Source organism: Canis lupus, chromosome 10 (genome assembly GCF_048164855.1).
Source record: "Canis lupus baileyi chromosome 10, mCanLup2.hap1, whole genome shotgun sequence".
Lineage (NCBI taxonomy): Eukaryota > Metazoa > Chordata > Mammalia > Carnivora > Canidae > Canis > Canis lupus.
Genome location: NC_132847.1, coordinates 59553735 through 59569004, shown reverse-complemented (window position 1 = coordinate 59569004; position 15270 = coordinate 59553735). Strand labels below are relative to the sequence as shown.

Below are 15270 nucleotides of genomic sequence, written 5' to 3'. Positions count from 1 at the left end.
AAGTACTGCAGAAAGATGCTAATCAGTACTTTGAGAACAAAGGGTTTTACACTCAAAAAAAGCTTGGGAAACTGCCTTGCTAAATCTTTCTCCTGAGAATTCACAATACATACTAAAGATCTGAGATACTCCAGAGTGCAAAAGAAACTTGCCAACTTTGTTTAATATTTAACAAACTTATTTGGGTAGAGGACAATCTTTTTCTTCTTTTTGGCTCATTCTTTACCACCAATTTGCTTAGCTCTGAATTCATGTACTCAACAAATATATGTTGCAAATATATGCAGCAACCATAAGCTAGGCAGCGCATTAGATTCAAGGATAGAATGGCCAATCAGCTAGACAGACTATTCAATACCCATGTTCATTATCCTGTGGAACTTGTCAAATCAGTTTCCTCATAGCCCAAGGGGTCCTGATGCAATGCAATCGGCTTTATTGCCTCAGTTCCACCACTGACTTTACTTCAGTTACAGTTTACAAGAGACTAAGAATCTCCAAACTAGCTCAGAGCAGTTGCTGAGCTGGGCTGGACAAGTAAAGGGAGTCCCCAGGTAGTTGTGTACCCAAGTTAGCTCTACAACAAGCAACAGTATTATAGGATCTGTCTTGGTGTACTTGAGAGCATTATGGCTACATAAAAACAAGCATCTGAAATAGTTGTTGAAATAAAATTTAATCCATAGATAGTAATTTCTTCGTGGCATGGAATACCTGCCAAGAATCTATAAGGCTACTTCAAATGTCCACTGTCAAATGAAGTGGTACTTATCTGAGAACTCAGGTGGACAATGCCCTGTGATACACTTTTGTTGTTGTCAGATTATTTCCTTCTGAAATAAGGGACACAAAACAATTCCACTAAAGGAGCTGGTCTTCATATTACTCATCTCATTGCATTGAGAAAGACTGAAAGAATGTTAAGCCACTGGCTTTTGTAAATAATTGATTTGGGTTTTTTAAATTTCAGTGAGCACCCCAATGATAGGTACTGGAGGCTATAAATTCTATATTATGTATGTCCTCACATGTGTTACAATTCAAGTCATTATGATTTCATTTTTTTTAAGATTTTATTTATTTATTCTTGAGAGACACAGAGAGAGAGAGAGGCAGAGACACAGGCAGAGGGAGAAGCAGGCTCCATACAGGGATCCCAATGTGGGACTCCATCCCAGGTCTCCAGGATCAGGCCCTGGGCTGAAGGTGGCGCTAAACCGCTGAGCCACCAGGGCTGTCCTGATTTCATTTTTGCAAATGATGCCTTCAAACATGAAGAATATGTATCCTGTAAGAGGTTTTATGATTTTAGATTTTCCCTTTATTCTATCCTATGGCAGAGAAAATACTAGTAGCAGGAATTTAAGAATTGAAATGGGATAAAATCCCAGATCATTTACCCATTCATGTACAAATCTTTCTCCATTGTTACATATTCTATGTCACTCAGGTATAACTTAATCATGTATACCTAAACCCATGACAACAGAAGACCCTCATAACCCTCAAAAAGTGTAAGTTGAATCATTTTGACACCCTGGATTCTAGACATCAGTTGGATCTGCCCTGCTCATCAGCAGTGACAGATCTTGCTGCCCCATCATCCACACATCTGTATTATGACTATTACCTTTGAATGCCCACATGTTGCTCCCATTTTTATCTGGCCAAATAATGGAATGCCTTGGAATGTGAACAAAATGGACAAAATCTAGTCACCTAGACTAAAATGAATATGTTTGCTTCTTTGAAAATATTTGTTTCTTTGAGGCCACAGAATTATCCTCCATCTACTTTTTCAAGAATTATTTAGTGAAAGTCTCCTATCTGCCAGATACTTTGCTAGGTGCTATAGGTACCGCAGGGAAAATAAGACAATGCCTGGAATTAAAAGTACATTTTATGCAGCCGTATAAGGTTTGATTCTGAATGTGCATAAAAGAGAGCATCTTATTTTGAAGTTGCCCAACAGTTTGGGTCATGTAGGCCTATTAAACTCTCCTAAGCTCACTCCTACCCTAGCTCACTTTGGGGATATTTATGAAATCCTAACACTCAGCTGAAGGACTTGCAAAAGGAATACTGTAGAAAGTGTGAAGGAAAAAAATGAGGCTCATTTGGGAAGAAGACCTTTTTCAAAAAGATATTTGAAATGGAGGAATTAGGTGACCTAATTCTCTTCTGTAAGGGAATGTGGTGCACAGGTCACGTCTAATGGTTGAGAAGTCTCTATCATGAGCCGGCCATCAGAGGTACCACTCTGCCAATGTAAAGTTTATCACTTAACACAAAAAGAAAAAAATGCTAGTTGTGCTTTGCCTTTTATACTCTGAATTTTGAGAACTACCATCTGGTTTTTAAAGAGGAAAAACAACACGAATAGGAAATCAACATTCCATTACCAAATGGCTAGATTTCAGTCTCTTAGTAGAAAGATTTGAAATTTTTATATCCATCATTTATTTCCTTTTAACATGTGGGTTTCTTATTTGTCTATATTTATTAGTTTCCAGTGAATAAAGTCATAAAATCCATATTGAGTCTCCTAAAGTGCTCTTAGAGAGTATAGTACCACTACAAGTGGAATATAAATGCAATATGTGTATGTATTTGCACACAGAAAACTTTATAGCACTAAACAATTCATCCTTGTAACTTGTTTGTGATAGCACTTTATGAGGTGGCTTTAAACAAGAGGTAGAAGAAACTGGAGCTATTTGGGTTGTTCTCAAGAGAATAAAAGCTTTTTGCTTGAGTTCTCTGATGCATGTAATGTTTGAGATTTACAGAAATAGCACCCATTTCCCCTGAGAATAAAATCACCCCCAGGCAGAAAAATAACTCTGCCACACATAAGTAGCAGATAGTCTATTTCATCAGCTACTCAAAAGCTACGGAAATTTGGGGGGGAAAAAAACATTTTAAATTATGTTGCAAAAACACGTGTTTCCTTAACAGAGCTGATAGTTCATTGTGTACCACCAAGAGAAATGGCCTAGAATTACCGAAGTCACCGCTTTCTCCTTTGCCCTCTGCCAGCCACAGTCCATTCCTCTACCACACGGAAATCCTACAGTTCCCAAGGAGGCTCTGCAATCAAGAACAGCTGTTCACAGGCTCACTAGTCAGCTTTTCCTGTTGCTTATATGGCTGGGAATCCTAGTAAATGCTCTAGGTATTCAGGAACATTGGCAGGTAATAAAGAATGAAATTCTCCCTCCTTTCCAAGACAAAACTGCTTCATCGTCAAACTCTGGAGTTTCCTTCTGACCCCTCTTCAACCCCTGCAGCTCGGTTTCCCCCCATTGGACATAAGTGTCCCAAGGCCTCTCCATAGCATATCTTCCCTTCTGACAGCACTGGATTCATAGCCACTCCCTGCTTTCTGACACTCTCCACTCCCATGGCTTCCCTATTATTTCTCAAGCCTGGTTTCCTCAAACATGTCTGACTCTTCTCAGCATGTCTTGCCTCCTTGTCCTTTAAATGCTCCTGTTCCTGATGTTTCATACCTACTCCTCTTTCCCATATATACTCCTCAAGCTGGGATTCCTTAGGTAGGACACCTCTCTTCTCTGGTCCTTAGTCTACACATATGTGGAGAGATATTGGGCTGGATGATTTTTGAGGCTTAATCTCATCTCCAAATTCTGTGATGGTAATTCAGAGGGAAGAAGTGACAGTGGAGAAAGAGAACTACATGTCCTGGTTGGGGAAAAATGTGGACTTAGGAGAATGAACCTCAGGAAGGACATCATGAGAAACCTGGGTTCCACAGCTCAGAAGGGCCTAGGGTGGGCCTTACAGTGAGGACCCAGCAACACTGTGGCTCCTATCCCCTTGGGGTCCCATTAAGATTCTCTAAGAAATGTAACAGGCAGCTTGGAAAGCAGAAATAAGAAAAGGGAGGCCTGAGAAGTGCCTAGAGAAGGGATATGAATGTACTCACTTCTTTCCTTCCTTCTTGATCCAGAAAGAGAAAAGCAAAGTAGAAGCAAGACCCTCTCAAAGGCTGCTCACAACTCATCTGATTTTGCTCCAGGAATTCCAAACATCAGACATCTGACTCCACTACTCAATTAGGGTTCACTCAGGATTTAAAACTAGCTAAAGTATTCCTTAGTCAAGGACTATATAAGCTACAAAAGACGCTGCTGGATAATGCAAGTGTTCTGGAATGAAAACTCCACACATACGGTTTATGGATAACTTCTACATAAAAGTTATAAAGAATATTCACTTGGGGGGGGGGGTGCCTGGGTGGTACAGTTGGTTAAGTATCTGACTCTTGGTTTTAGCTCAGGTGATGATCTCTTTGTCGTGGTAATTGAGCCCTGCATTGGCTTGAGCATGGAGTCTGCTTGAGTTTCTCTCTCCCTCTCCTTCTGCCCCTCCCCATACTGCTCACGTGCACTCTCTCACTCTCAAATAAATAAATAAATCTTTAAAACAAAAAGGAGTATTGATTTGGGAGTTGAATAAATGTCCAGCTGTTCCCCAATAGGGACCTGGTACAAACCTTTACCATCTGGCTAAAGACTTCTGCTCTGTTTCCCAAATTCAACCTTGCCTGCATGGATGAATCTTTTTGTTTTTGTTTGGGCATCCTTAATGCTGTCTTCTATTACTGCTGCAGCAGTTTGTGCCAAAAAATCTACAAAATGCCTGCAGCACATGACTTGTTATGTGAGAGTTAACAATTACAAAGCTATTATTGCAAGACCTGTTCTACGAGGTTCAGGTTCAAATAATGTCTTCTTTTCCTTTTTTCCATTTTTTCATATTTATTTAGAATAGTGGTTCTCAACTGGGGGACCCCAAAAGACATTTGGCAATGTCTGAAGACAAATTTGATTGTTACACTGGTAGGATGAGGTTGTACTGGCATCCAGTAGGTAAAGGTCAGAAAGGCTGCTAAACATTCTACAGTGCATAGAACAGTGCCCATAAAAAAATAATCATCTGACCTAAAATGTCAACAGTGCCAAGGCTGAGAAACTCTTATTGATAACCAACTAGAGAGCCATCTATTAAGATCCATGGGAAGTCCAGTATCAGACATCCAGGGACTCTCTCTCCTTCCTTCTAAAAAGAGATCCATGGAACCTCCAGTTTGGCATGGAGAGCTCTGCCACTCAGTCTGTGGTTACTTGATGTTGCTCAAGTGGCCACACAGTACCACGGGTCTAAAACACAAGGGGTTGGCCCTTATCTCTAGTTTTCCCACAACAGCCCCTAATTATCACTAGAAACATCTTGATGTTGCCATCAGGATTTGAGACTACCTAAATGTTGTTGTTGTTGTTGTTGTTTTCCTTCTCCAGAAGTGAAGAGAGCCAGGGCTTTAGTCATATTATGCCTTCATTAACCTCCTCAGGGGGTAATTCTACATGCCTTTCAATTCTTGTCAATGAAGCCACAGCAGTGAAAAACAAAGCACATGGTAATTCCCTAGAAGGTCCATCTGCTGTGTTTAATTCTCAGTAACTTCCCTGATTCTGGTAATGACTTGTCTCACTCTTCCTACCTAGCACTGTCTGGGCCCCTCTGCCTGGCTTCTCCCAAACTGGGGCCTCTGAGTCCTGAATACTGCCCCTGGGAATACAGCACACATCTTTATCAGCCCCATGGGAATGGGAAATGTGAGAAGATTGGTCCCCTTTGGAAAGAAGGGTAACCCTGGATACAACAGGTGAACATGGCTGTTCCCATGGCCTGCCTGCCACTTCACAACCTCACCATCAGTCATAGTTTGAGATTTTCCCATTTAGCCTTGCAGTGTGCAATGTGTGCCAACTCCAAGTCTTTATCCAAATACTTATATCATGGAAGTGTAATGATCTGTGTGTACCTATTTGTTTCCCCCAAGGGCGTCTGAGCTCTTGGAAGAAAAGACTGTGTCTTAGTCATCTACAAAGTCATCATCATTCATAGTCCTTAGCAAATAGGAAGCAGTCAGAATTACAGAATGAAAAAAGCAATTGAATAAAATATTTCCAAGGAAAATATTTGTGAAGATTTGTAAAGGAAAGTAGGATGGGAACAGCTATCCAGAATTCACAAGGTGATACTTTATACAAGCAATGTAAAAGATCAGCACATATTCTTTGGAAGCTTTTAGCATAATGAAACAAAAATTGGAAACATGATTTTTTTTTCTTTTGTGCTGTCATTTGGAAATTGTGACAGCAAATAAACTCCTCTTTTATTTTTAGAAGATGGTAATAAAATGTCACATGTCATCACTTGAATTATTTGTCTCACAAGGTTAGTTGAAAAACTTACCTGTAAGTTAAACAGTAGAGATGTTGGGGTTTCAGAGGCTTGATAGCTCTCTCCAATCTCAAGGAGAGAACTACTGACATCAAAGTGTTCTATGGACCTATAAAAGCAGCTTCTTTCCAAATACCCACTTTGATGTAAAGACAGCTTAAAAGCTGCCTGCTTTTAGAGATGGTTTTCACTTATATAAATGATCTTTCCACTGGTCTCATTTAGCCCAGGGTCAAGGAACGAGCATACAAGTGTATTTCATTAATAGGAATTCCGACTTTACACCACTGGGTATATTTGATTCACAGTAGTAGAAATGGACAAAGTCAAATTTGCACTATTTTTTTCTGATTATTACATCCTTATTACCAAATGTTGAATCACCTGAATTAAGTTTTTAAGTTTGAAGTCTTTATTAAAGCAAATTATAACCTATGTTGGAATCTTCAGTTACCTCAAAAAGTGGAATAAAATTATCAAAAGGATTTTTATTTTTATTTTTTATTTTTTTAAGAATTTTTATTTTAAAAGATCACCCTTTATGGAGCAAACAATGGACCCAAATGAAGGTTGTAATATTAAAGTTTCATCATTATAGCCAGTGAAATTATTTATCTCAATTTACAACTCAGATGAATAAATAAATATAACTTCATAATAAATATAACTTTGTTAATAACTTGACCTAATGTCTATTTCTTACTCCAATAAGATGGCAGAAATTTAATCTCAGGTAATTTGGGGTTCACTCCCCTTGCCTTCGAGATGTGTCTATGTTCTGAATGACATACACAGTGCCCTGATGTCTGAGACAAGAAATGGGCCTCTAATCTGGTTTTTAATATCATATGTCCATGCAGATTCCTTCTGAGGTAGCTGTTTCCTCTTCTGGTTCTCTGTCGTTAATCTGCATAGGTCACCACTGAAAAAAAGTATCACTAGCTTTTCTCTCCCTGCCTCTTCTAGGTCTGATGGTTCTCTCTCCTACTTTCCTTCTGTTTTATGCACACAAATTCTGATTTTCCATGTCATGCTGGGACACCTAAATCTGCCAAACTAACCAAGACCCACCCATTCTCTCTAAATTTTCCATATCTATTTCTTTTCTCAAGCCCAGACCTCCTCCAGAAAGCAGAATACAGGGGCCATCTCCCTGAAACAATCCATCCCCCTTTCTCCAGTTAGGGTAGAAAGGTAAACCTCTTTTTCATTAACCCTAAACATGTTGTCCATGCCTAAAGTCTTCCCCACTTACCTAAGAATTTAGGCTTTTGGAGATATTGTCAATAATATTCCTTTGTTTCTATCTTCTATCCTGTCCCATCCCCGCCTTGTGCAAGGAGCACAGAACTTTCCAGCTCCTTGAGTGGGGCAGGGGTGGGAGGTACAGGAAAAAAGGACGCATCAGAGGGGAAAAAATAGCTTAGCATCTCAAAATGGTATCTCACCACACTCGCTACATTTACTGAGCGTCTTCCCCTTGTCAATATTTTTGTAATTGCCTCTGTGGTTTGTTTGTGTATTTTTGTTGTTGTTTTTCTGTTTACTTGTCTTTCAATCCAAGTGCAATGTTTGTCATGAGACAGCCTTGACTGATTAGCACTGCTCCTCCTTACAATCCGTTCAGATGCTGAAGGCACAGCATTGCAGTTGTATTCACTACGTGGATTAGAGAGAGCGGCTCGCCATTTGAGGGTTGACAGACTGCGAAACTGTTACAGAATAGGGAAGAGATGATTCCAGCTCCATCTGGTTAGAGTTATTTCATGAATAACTGTATAATGGCTCTAAGTTTTTCTGACTGTTTTTCTGTCTCTTCATTATCCTAGAGTAGGTACATAGAGAGGAGATCGATCATGGTTTTTCAATACCCTCCAGAGAGACTATTTTAGGTGAAGCACGTGTTATATTGTCTAGAAAGTGCTTCTAAGCCCTTTGCCTTCAATGATGCAGTGAAAAGTCAGGGCAGATTCTGAACTAGTCTGTCACTGTCATTGTTAATTTTGTTATTTTTTCATATTCTTTAGGATTTTCAATGAAGTTTTGGTGGCGAATCTACTAGGCACATCTAATCTGCCACTCTATAAAGCCAGATGTCTTAAAGCTGGAATTTTTAGCCATGTCTATCTAACTCAAACCCCCACACTTTCTGCTACTTCATGTTGCCATATAAGGCAGGCCTTAAATGTAGTGCATTCAATTCTGCTCCTTAAATACTTGTCTATTTCAAAATAGATTCTAATCCTTTATTATAACTGATTTTGTATTTCCTGAGTCCTTTCTGGGGATCCAGCAGCAAAAAAAAATGTGCTTTGTACACTGTATAGCCTGTCCCTCAAAAAAACATTGGTAGTTGGAAGTAGTTCCAAAGAGAAGTCACCAAAAAGCATGTGACACACTGAACAAAGAACTTTAATAAAATACCTAACCTAGGATTCCATAATTGGAGTATGGTAAAAGAGGAAAGCATCCAGGCTTTAGGTCTTAATAGATGCAGATCTAAATCCCTGCTCTGTCATCTTGAGCAACAATTCTGAGCCCTGGCCTTCTGATTTGTAAAATGAAGATGATGATATTCACTTTCTTTCCTTTTTTTTTCTTTTTTTAGAAAGAGAGAGGGTGTATGGGGGGGGCAGAGAGAGAGAGAGAGAATCTTAAGCAGGCTCCACGCCCAGCATAGAGCTCCATGTGGGGCTCAAACTCATGACCTTGAGATCATGAGCTGAGCTGAAATCAAGAGTTGGGCAGTTAATAGACTGAGCTACTCAGGCGCCCCAAAGATGTTCACTTTTCAGGATGATATGAAGACAGAGTTTATGTCTAAAGCTTTGGACATACACAGAAGGTACATAAAAATGATAATTGTCCTACCATGTAAGATAACACTGATTCCAAGTAACAGAATACCTAATTCAGATTGGCTTAATTAATAATAAAGGAGATATTTTATATAGATAAAAAGTCCAAATACAATGTGGGCTTCACATGCAATTTAATATAGAGTTCTTTTTTAAGTTTTAATTCCAGTATAATTAATATACAGTGTTATATAGTTTCAAGTACACAATATAGTGACTCAACAATTCTATACATTACTCAGTGCTCATGATGATAAATACTCTCTAAATCCCCATCATCTATTTCACCCATTCCCCTACCACCTCCCTTCTGGCAACTACCAGTTTGTTCTCTATATTTCAAAGTATGTTTTTCTGGTTGTCTCTTCTACTGTTGTTTGTTTGCTTTGTTTCTTAAATTCCACATGTAAAACAGCAGTTCTTGATGTCAATCAGGAGGCCAACCGTTCAATGAACTTGCCTTGAATTTGCTCTTCTCCTTTCTAGACAGCTTTGTGTTAAAGGTAGCTTCCCTTATGCTGACAAAAATAGTTCATCACCTTTTATAAGGGAGAGGTTTAGTATTTTTCCAGAATTACTAGCAGGAGTCTTGAGATCCACCCTGATTTGTTACTCCAGAACCAAGTGGGCAGTGATGACTCAGATTTAGGATTGTGCTGGGGAGTAGGGTACAAGACCATTCTTTGCAAAACCTTCCCTACTAAATCTCTAGTCTTTCATTTTCCTTGTGTTTTGCACCCACAACCACAGCACTCCTTTCTAAGGAAACCTTTTCTTACCTGGGCTTCAGAGATGGAGAAAGGGATCCTTCTCTCTTCAAACTCTCAAATATTTTATGTGTGCCTACAGTTCTTTACAACTTTCCAAAAATTTAGGTTTTGGAAATGAAAGCCAGAAAGTTCTCTTTGTTTCTATGTTTTACTCCAGCATACCCCTCCTCTGTGACAATTGATCACTTGATATTTAATTTTTCCTTTCCTAAAGTTAAGGAATTAAAAGTCTCACAATTATTTAAGTCAATCACATTTGTCTGTGGAGACAAGATACACTACACACATAATAATTTCAGTGATGATCAGCATGTTCATCTTGATATGACTTTTCTCTCAGTATTAGCAATAAACTCTAAGAACTACTTTGCTGATATTGTCGAACAAATAAAAAAGGACGTTTCTAATCCCCAGTCAACAGGTACAAGGACTTGAACATGCACAAAATCTTGATATGCTCCCCAAGGAGTCCTTGGTTTGGATTCCTATTAGCTGGTATGGCTGAATCTAGATTTTCTAATTTTTGTCAGTTGTTTGGGACTTGATAGCTGAACCCAACAATATTTGTTTAGGATTCTCCCCCCTGTTCTTGTGGCTTAAAAAGAAAACCAGCATTAACAGCAAATGACTGACAGTAAAATAAATGCAGTTTTTTCAATTCCTGATCATTGGAGCCAAAACTATATTTAATTACTTATCTTTAGATATTTTGGCTATTTGCCCAAACACAACACTGCTCCAATGGATCTATGTGTAACCATCTAACAAATCTACTCACAGAAGGACAACAAGCAAAACTTCCTGACTTATAAAATGGCCCATTTTTCTTCTCCAAACTTAAGGCTGGTAACATTATAACTTATTCATGGCAATTAGCATATATTCAACACATGGTATCTTTTCTTATTAGTAATATTATGTAAAGAAAGCTATACATTTTTCTTAAACTCCTGGCCTGGGCCTTCAAATCTGTTTCTCAAGACAGTCCCAGTGAGTGGTGGTAAGAATTTGTAGTAGAAGCCCTAACTGAAATTGGATACTGAGACCTTTTCAGTGCTGCAACTATAGGATCTGTTTTTGCCAGATCGTTTTAAATACTGTTCTATGTTGCTCAAGTTGTATTATATATGTGTTAATGTTGGTTTTGGCTAAAATTTTAAGGTATGGCCTCTTTTCAAAAATCACCTCATTTAAGAAATTTAATAAATGATAAGCCAAGGAAAAATATATAAAACTTTGAAAAGGAAGTGATCTGGTATCTTATAAATATAGTCCCCAAGCACCCTTGAAAATGATGAACCATACCTAGAGGCTGCCAAATCCTAGATGTAAAGTCTTGGGTCCAGGTACATAACTGAGTATGTGTACAACCCATGACAGTAACAATTCCTGACACTGGATCTTCTGTACATAGAATCCTTTTAACCAGCTTTTTCCTTTAAAAGCTTATAACAATGGTTGGAACAAAATGGACACTTAATATATATGTGTTGAATGAATAAATAAATTAATGAACTACCTTCAGATTTTTGTGTGTTCTGGTCCTCCGATTACCTGCAGCCTAAGCAATGGCCTTCAATATTAGAGATTTTCAGACAGATATGCAAAAGATCCTAAAATGAAAACAGATGTCCATGAAGTCACATGTTAAAAGAGTCACACATTAACCCAGAAGAGTTTAAGCATAAAGACATGCTGCCAAACCCAGTCCCAATTTATTTATCAATTTAGAACAGCTGAAGGTAAGTGTAAAAATGGAAGTCATGGGGTAGGGAAGAATGCAAAGTGAATTTTTCACGTGTTTTCATTAGGTTTTCCACCCTGGGACAGTCAAATGGAAATTACAAATAGTGAGGAGAAAACAAGCCCTAAGCAGACCAAATAGGGAAGTGTTCTACATTACTCTATGAATCCAACCTCATCCATCAATGTACTATTTTAAAGCCCTGGGGTAGAAAGACAAGCTCCATCTCCCTCATCCTTCTAGCTGTATTCAGCTGCCCCAAATCTAATGGTCTGCAAGGCGGCCTCTCCCCTAAGACCTGCCCCCAGTCCTGTAGCCACACCATAGACATGATAAAACTGTGGAGCAACAGTTGTGAGTATAGGTAAAACATTAAGCAGGCCATCAAAGTAAACCATTGTCCAAGGAGTGCATTAAACCAACTGGCTATGGGACGCCTGGGTGGCTCAGTGGTTGAGTGTCTGCCTTTGGCTCATGGCGTGATCCCGGGATCCAGGATTGAGTCCCACATCAGGCTCCTTGCAGGAAGCCTCCTTCTCTCTCTCTCTCTCTCTCTCTCTCTCTCTCTCTCTCTCTCTCTCTCTCGTAAATAAATAAAATCTTAAAAAAAATAAATCTTTAAAAAAAAATAAACCAACTGGGTATTTTATCAGTTTTCTATAGGGCTCAATAGTTATAAATTCACCAAAGGAGCAAGCTGATTTAATAAAAGGAACAAAAGAAGAACAAGAAAGAAGAAGGAAGAAAGGGAGGAAAAGAGGGAATGAGGGAGATAGGAATTTAATTTTCATTTTCTTTTCTACTTTAAAAACATCATAGGTGATAGCATTCACCACTTTCTAGAAGGCTAAGTAAGATAACCAACTCTTCTTGACTTGTAAGTTATAATTTGGAAATAAAGAAACCTTCATTTCTTAAAAACTAAGTAAATATATCTCTCAAATCCATGAGCTGAATTATTCACAAAACTCAAATTGACTTTATTTTTTTATGTAATTTCATCTTTCAACTCCTCTCATTTATGTCCCCTCAAATCCTTCTTCCTTGATAATAATCATTATCTGACTAGGCTGTAATCTTGTGGAAACACTATCAGCCAATTTATCTGCTGGTGGGAAATCCAAGGCATGATTGCCCTAAGAGATTTCAGAGGAATTAAGTTGACCAATTTACAAAGTCTTTCTTTATGTTTCCCTTCAGAATAGTAGTAACTATAGAATAATACATTTATATTAGTAAAATAATAGCAACAATAATAATAATTTTTCCACCTCTTCTTTTTTTTTTTATTCAAGTATAGCTTGATTTTGAAAAGCTTTATTTGAAAAATCATTGATTTCCTGAATTTAAGGGATTATTGCCTGTGGGATTTTTAATTACCTTTTGAAGGAAAAGAAGATACTTTGATTCAGGATTTAGGCAGTAAAAGGCCAACTTATCTGATTTTTTTCTTTATTTAAGAACAGTTTTAGGTTCACAGCAAAATTAAGAGAAAGGTACAGAGATTTTCCATACCTCCTATCCTCACACACACATAGCCTCTCCCATTATTCACATCCCTACCAGAATGGTACATCTGCATAACTGATGAACCAACACCGACACATCATAATCACCCAAAGTCTGTAATTTACCTTAGGGTTTACTCTTGGTGTTGTACATTCTATGGGTGTGGTCAATTTTATAATGACATGTATACATCATTATGTTATCATACAGAGTATTTTCACTGCCCTAAAAATCCTCCCTATTCATCCCTCCCAAATCCCCAACCCCAGTCTTTTCACTATCTCCAGTTTTTTTTTTCAGAACATCATATAGTTGGAATCATATAGTTTACAACCTTTCCATATTGGTTTCTTTTACTTAGTAATATGCATTTAAATTTCCTCCATGTCTTTTCATGGCTTGATAGCTCATTCCATTTTAATGCTGAATAATTTTTCTTCGTCTATATGTAACACAGTTTATTAATCTCACATTCACCTACTTGAAGGACATCTTTGTTGCTTCCATATATTGGCAATTATGAATAAAGTTGCTATAAGCCTCCATGTGCAGGTTTTTATGTGGGCATAAATTTTCAACTCCTTTGGATAAATACCAAGTAGCATGACTGCCTGACTGTATCGTAAAAGTATGCTTAGTTTTGTGAGAAATGACTAAACTGTCTTCCAAAGTAACTATACCATTTTCTACTCCCACCAGCAATGATTAAGAGTTCCTGCTGCTCCACATCCTTGTCAACATTTGGTGTTGTCAGCGTTCTAGATTCTGGCCATCCCAATAGGTATATAGTAGTATCTCACTGCTGTTTTAATTTGTATTTCCCTGATGACATATAATGTGGAGCATCTTTCCATATGTTTTTTTGCTTTGTATATACCTTTTTTGGTTAAGGTGTCTGTTAGGTCTTCGGCCAATTTTTAAATTGGATTTTTTTTTATTATTGTGAAGTTTTAAGAACTCTGTACATTTTAGATAATAGTCCTTTATCAGATATGTATTTTGCAAATATTTTCTTCCAGTGTGTGGCTTGTCTTCTCATTCTCTTGATACTGTCTTTCACAAAGCAGACGTTTTTGTTGTTATTGTGGTTGCTGTTGTTGTTGTTTATGTCAAGACTAGTTTATCACTTGTTTCTTTCATGGATCATGCCTTTGGTGTTTATCTAAAAAGTCATCACCATACCCAAGGCCATGCTGGTTTTCTCCCCTATTATCTCCTAGGAGTTTTATAGTTTAGCATTTTACATTTAGTTTTGTGATTCATTTTGAATTAATTTTTGTGTAGCTCTGTGTATAAATTTTATTTTTTGCATGTGGATGTTTAGTCCAGTACAATTTATTGAAAAGACCATCTTTTAAATGTTATAATCCACATGACCTTTTCATTTCAACCACCTTTTGTCACTTGTCAAACAGGCTTTACTGAGGGTGGGCCTGCACTATCGGACTACAAGTGAGGAGCAAATAGACCAACCTACATAAAATCTCCCTGTTGTCTTTCCACACATGCTTATATTCATCCTGTTATTGCCTTCCTATATTCTTTATTTAAATTTTGCCATTATTTATTTATATTCTTGTTTTAAGCTCCTTCATATTCTTAATAAATCAATACCAAACAAACCAACCTGCGAGATATTTAGGTTTCTTGTAGCTCAAAAGACATGTTTAAAGACTAACGTTCTGAAGGTATAAGCCCCATCATCCCTATCTGAGTTATACATGATTAAGGTAGAAATAAGACTTTGTATATCTTTAGCTCATTTCACCTTCCTTTGAGAGAGGACACTGAGGGCATGTGTGGGTGTAGCTGTCACACATGATTCATTACCACTGCTTAAGACTGTATTTGTTTTGTGAAGACAAATGCAGAGACTTCCCTCAGCCTTTTGAACTCTCCCTGTCATATTTACCCAAGGTACCCTGGTTTGAGACCATAATTTAGAGTGATCATATAAGTTTATCCTGTCTTTGCTCTTAGGTTAGCCCATTTGAGCTCATCTAATATAAGCTGCTTATTTTCTGATGCAATCTATTCTCCTATATATGGCCTTGTTCAATTTTGTTCCATCCTTGCAGTCCTGATAGGTTTCACCAAAACTGCACTTTAGTTGTGG

At 37.9% G+C, this 15270-nt stretch overlaps 1 protein-coding gene across 13 annotated transcripts in view; it reads right to left on the bottom strand.

The window, feature by feature from the left end:
* Positions 1 to 15270, bottom strand: part of PLPPR1 (phospholipid phosphatase related 1) — a 540361-nt gene that overhangs the window by 333609 nt on the left and 191482 nt on the right. For all 13 annotated transcript variants that reach the window (XM_072842133.1, XM_072842126.1, XM_072842135.1 and 10 more), the window contains one exon: positions 11421 to 11514. The gene's annotated coding sequence lies outside the window, so the exon portion shown is untranslated. The remainder of the gene's footprint in view (positions 1 to 11420; positions 11515 to 15270) is intronic.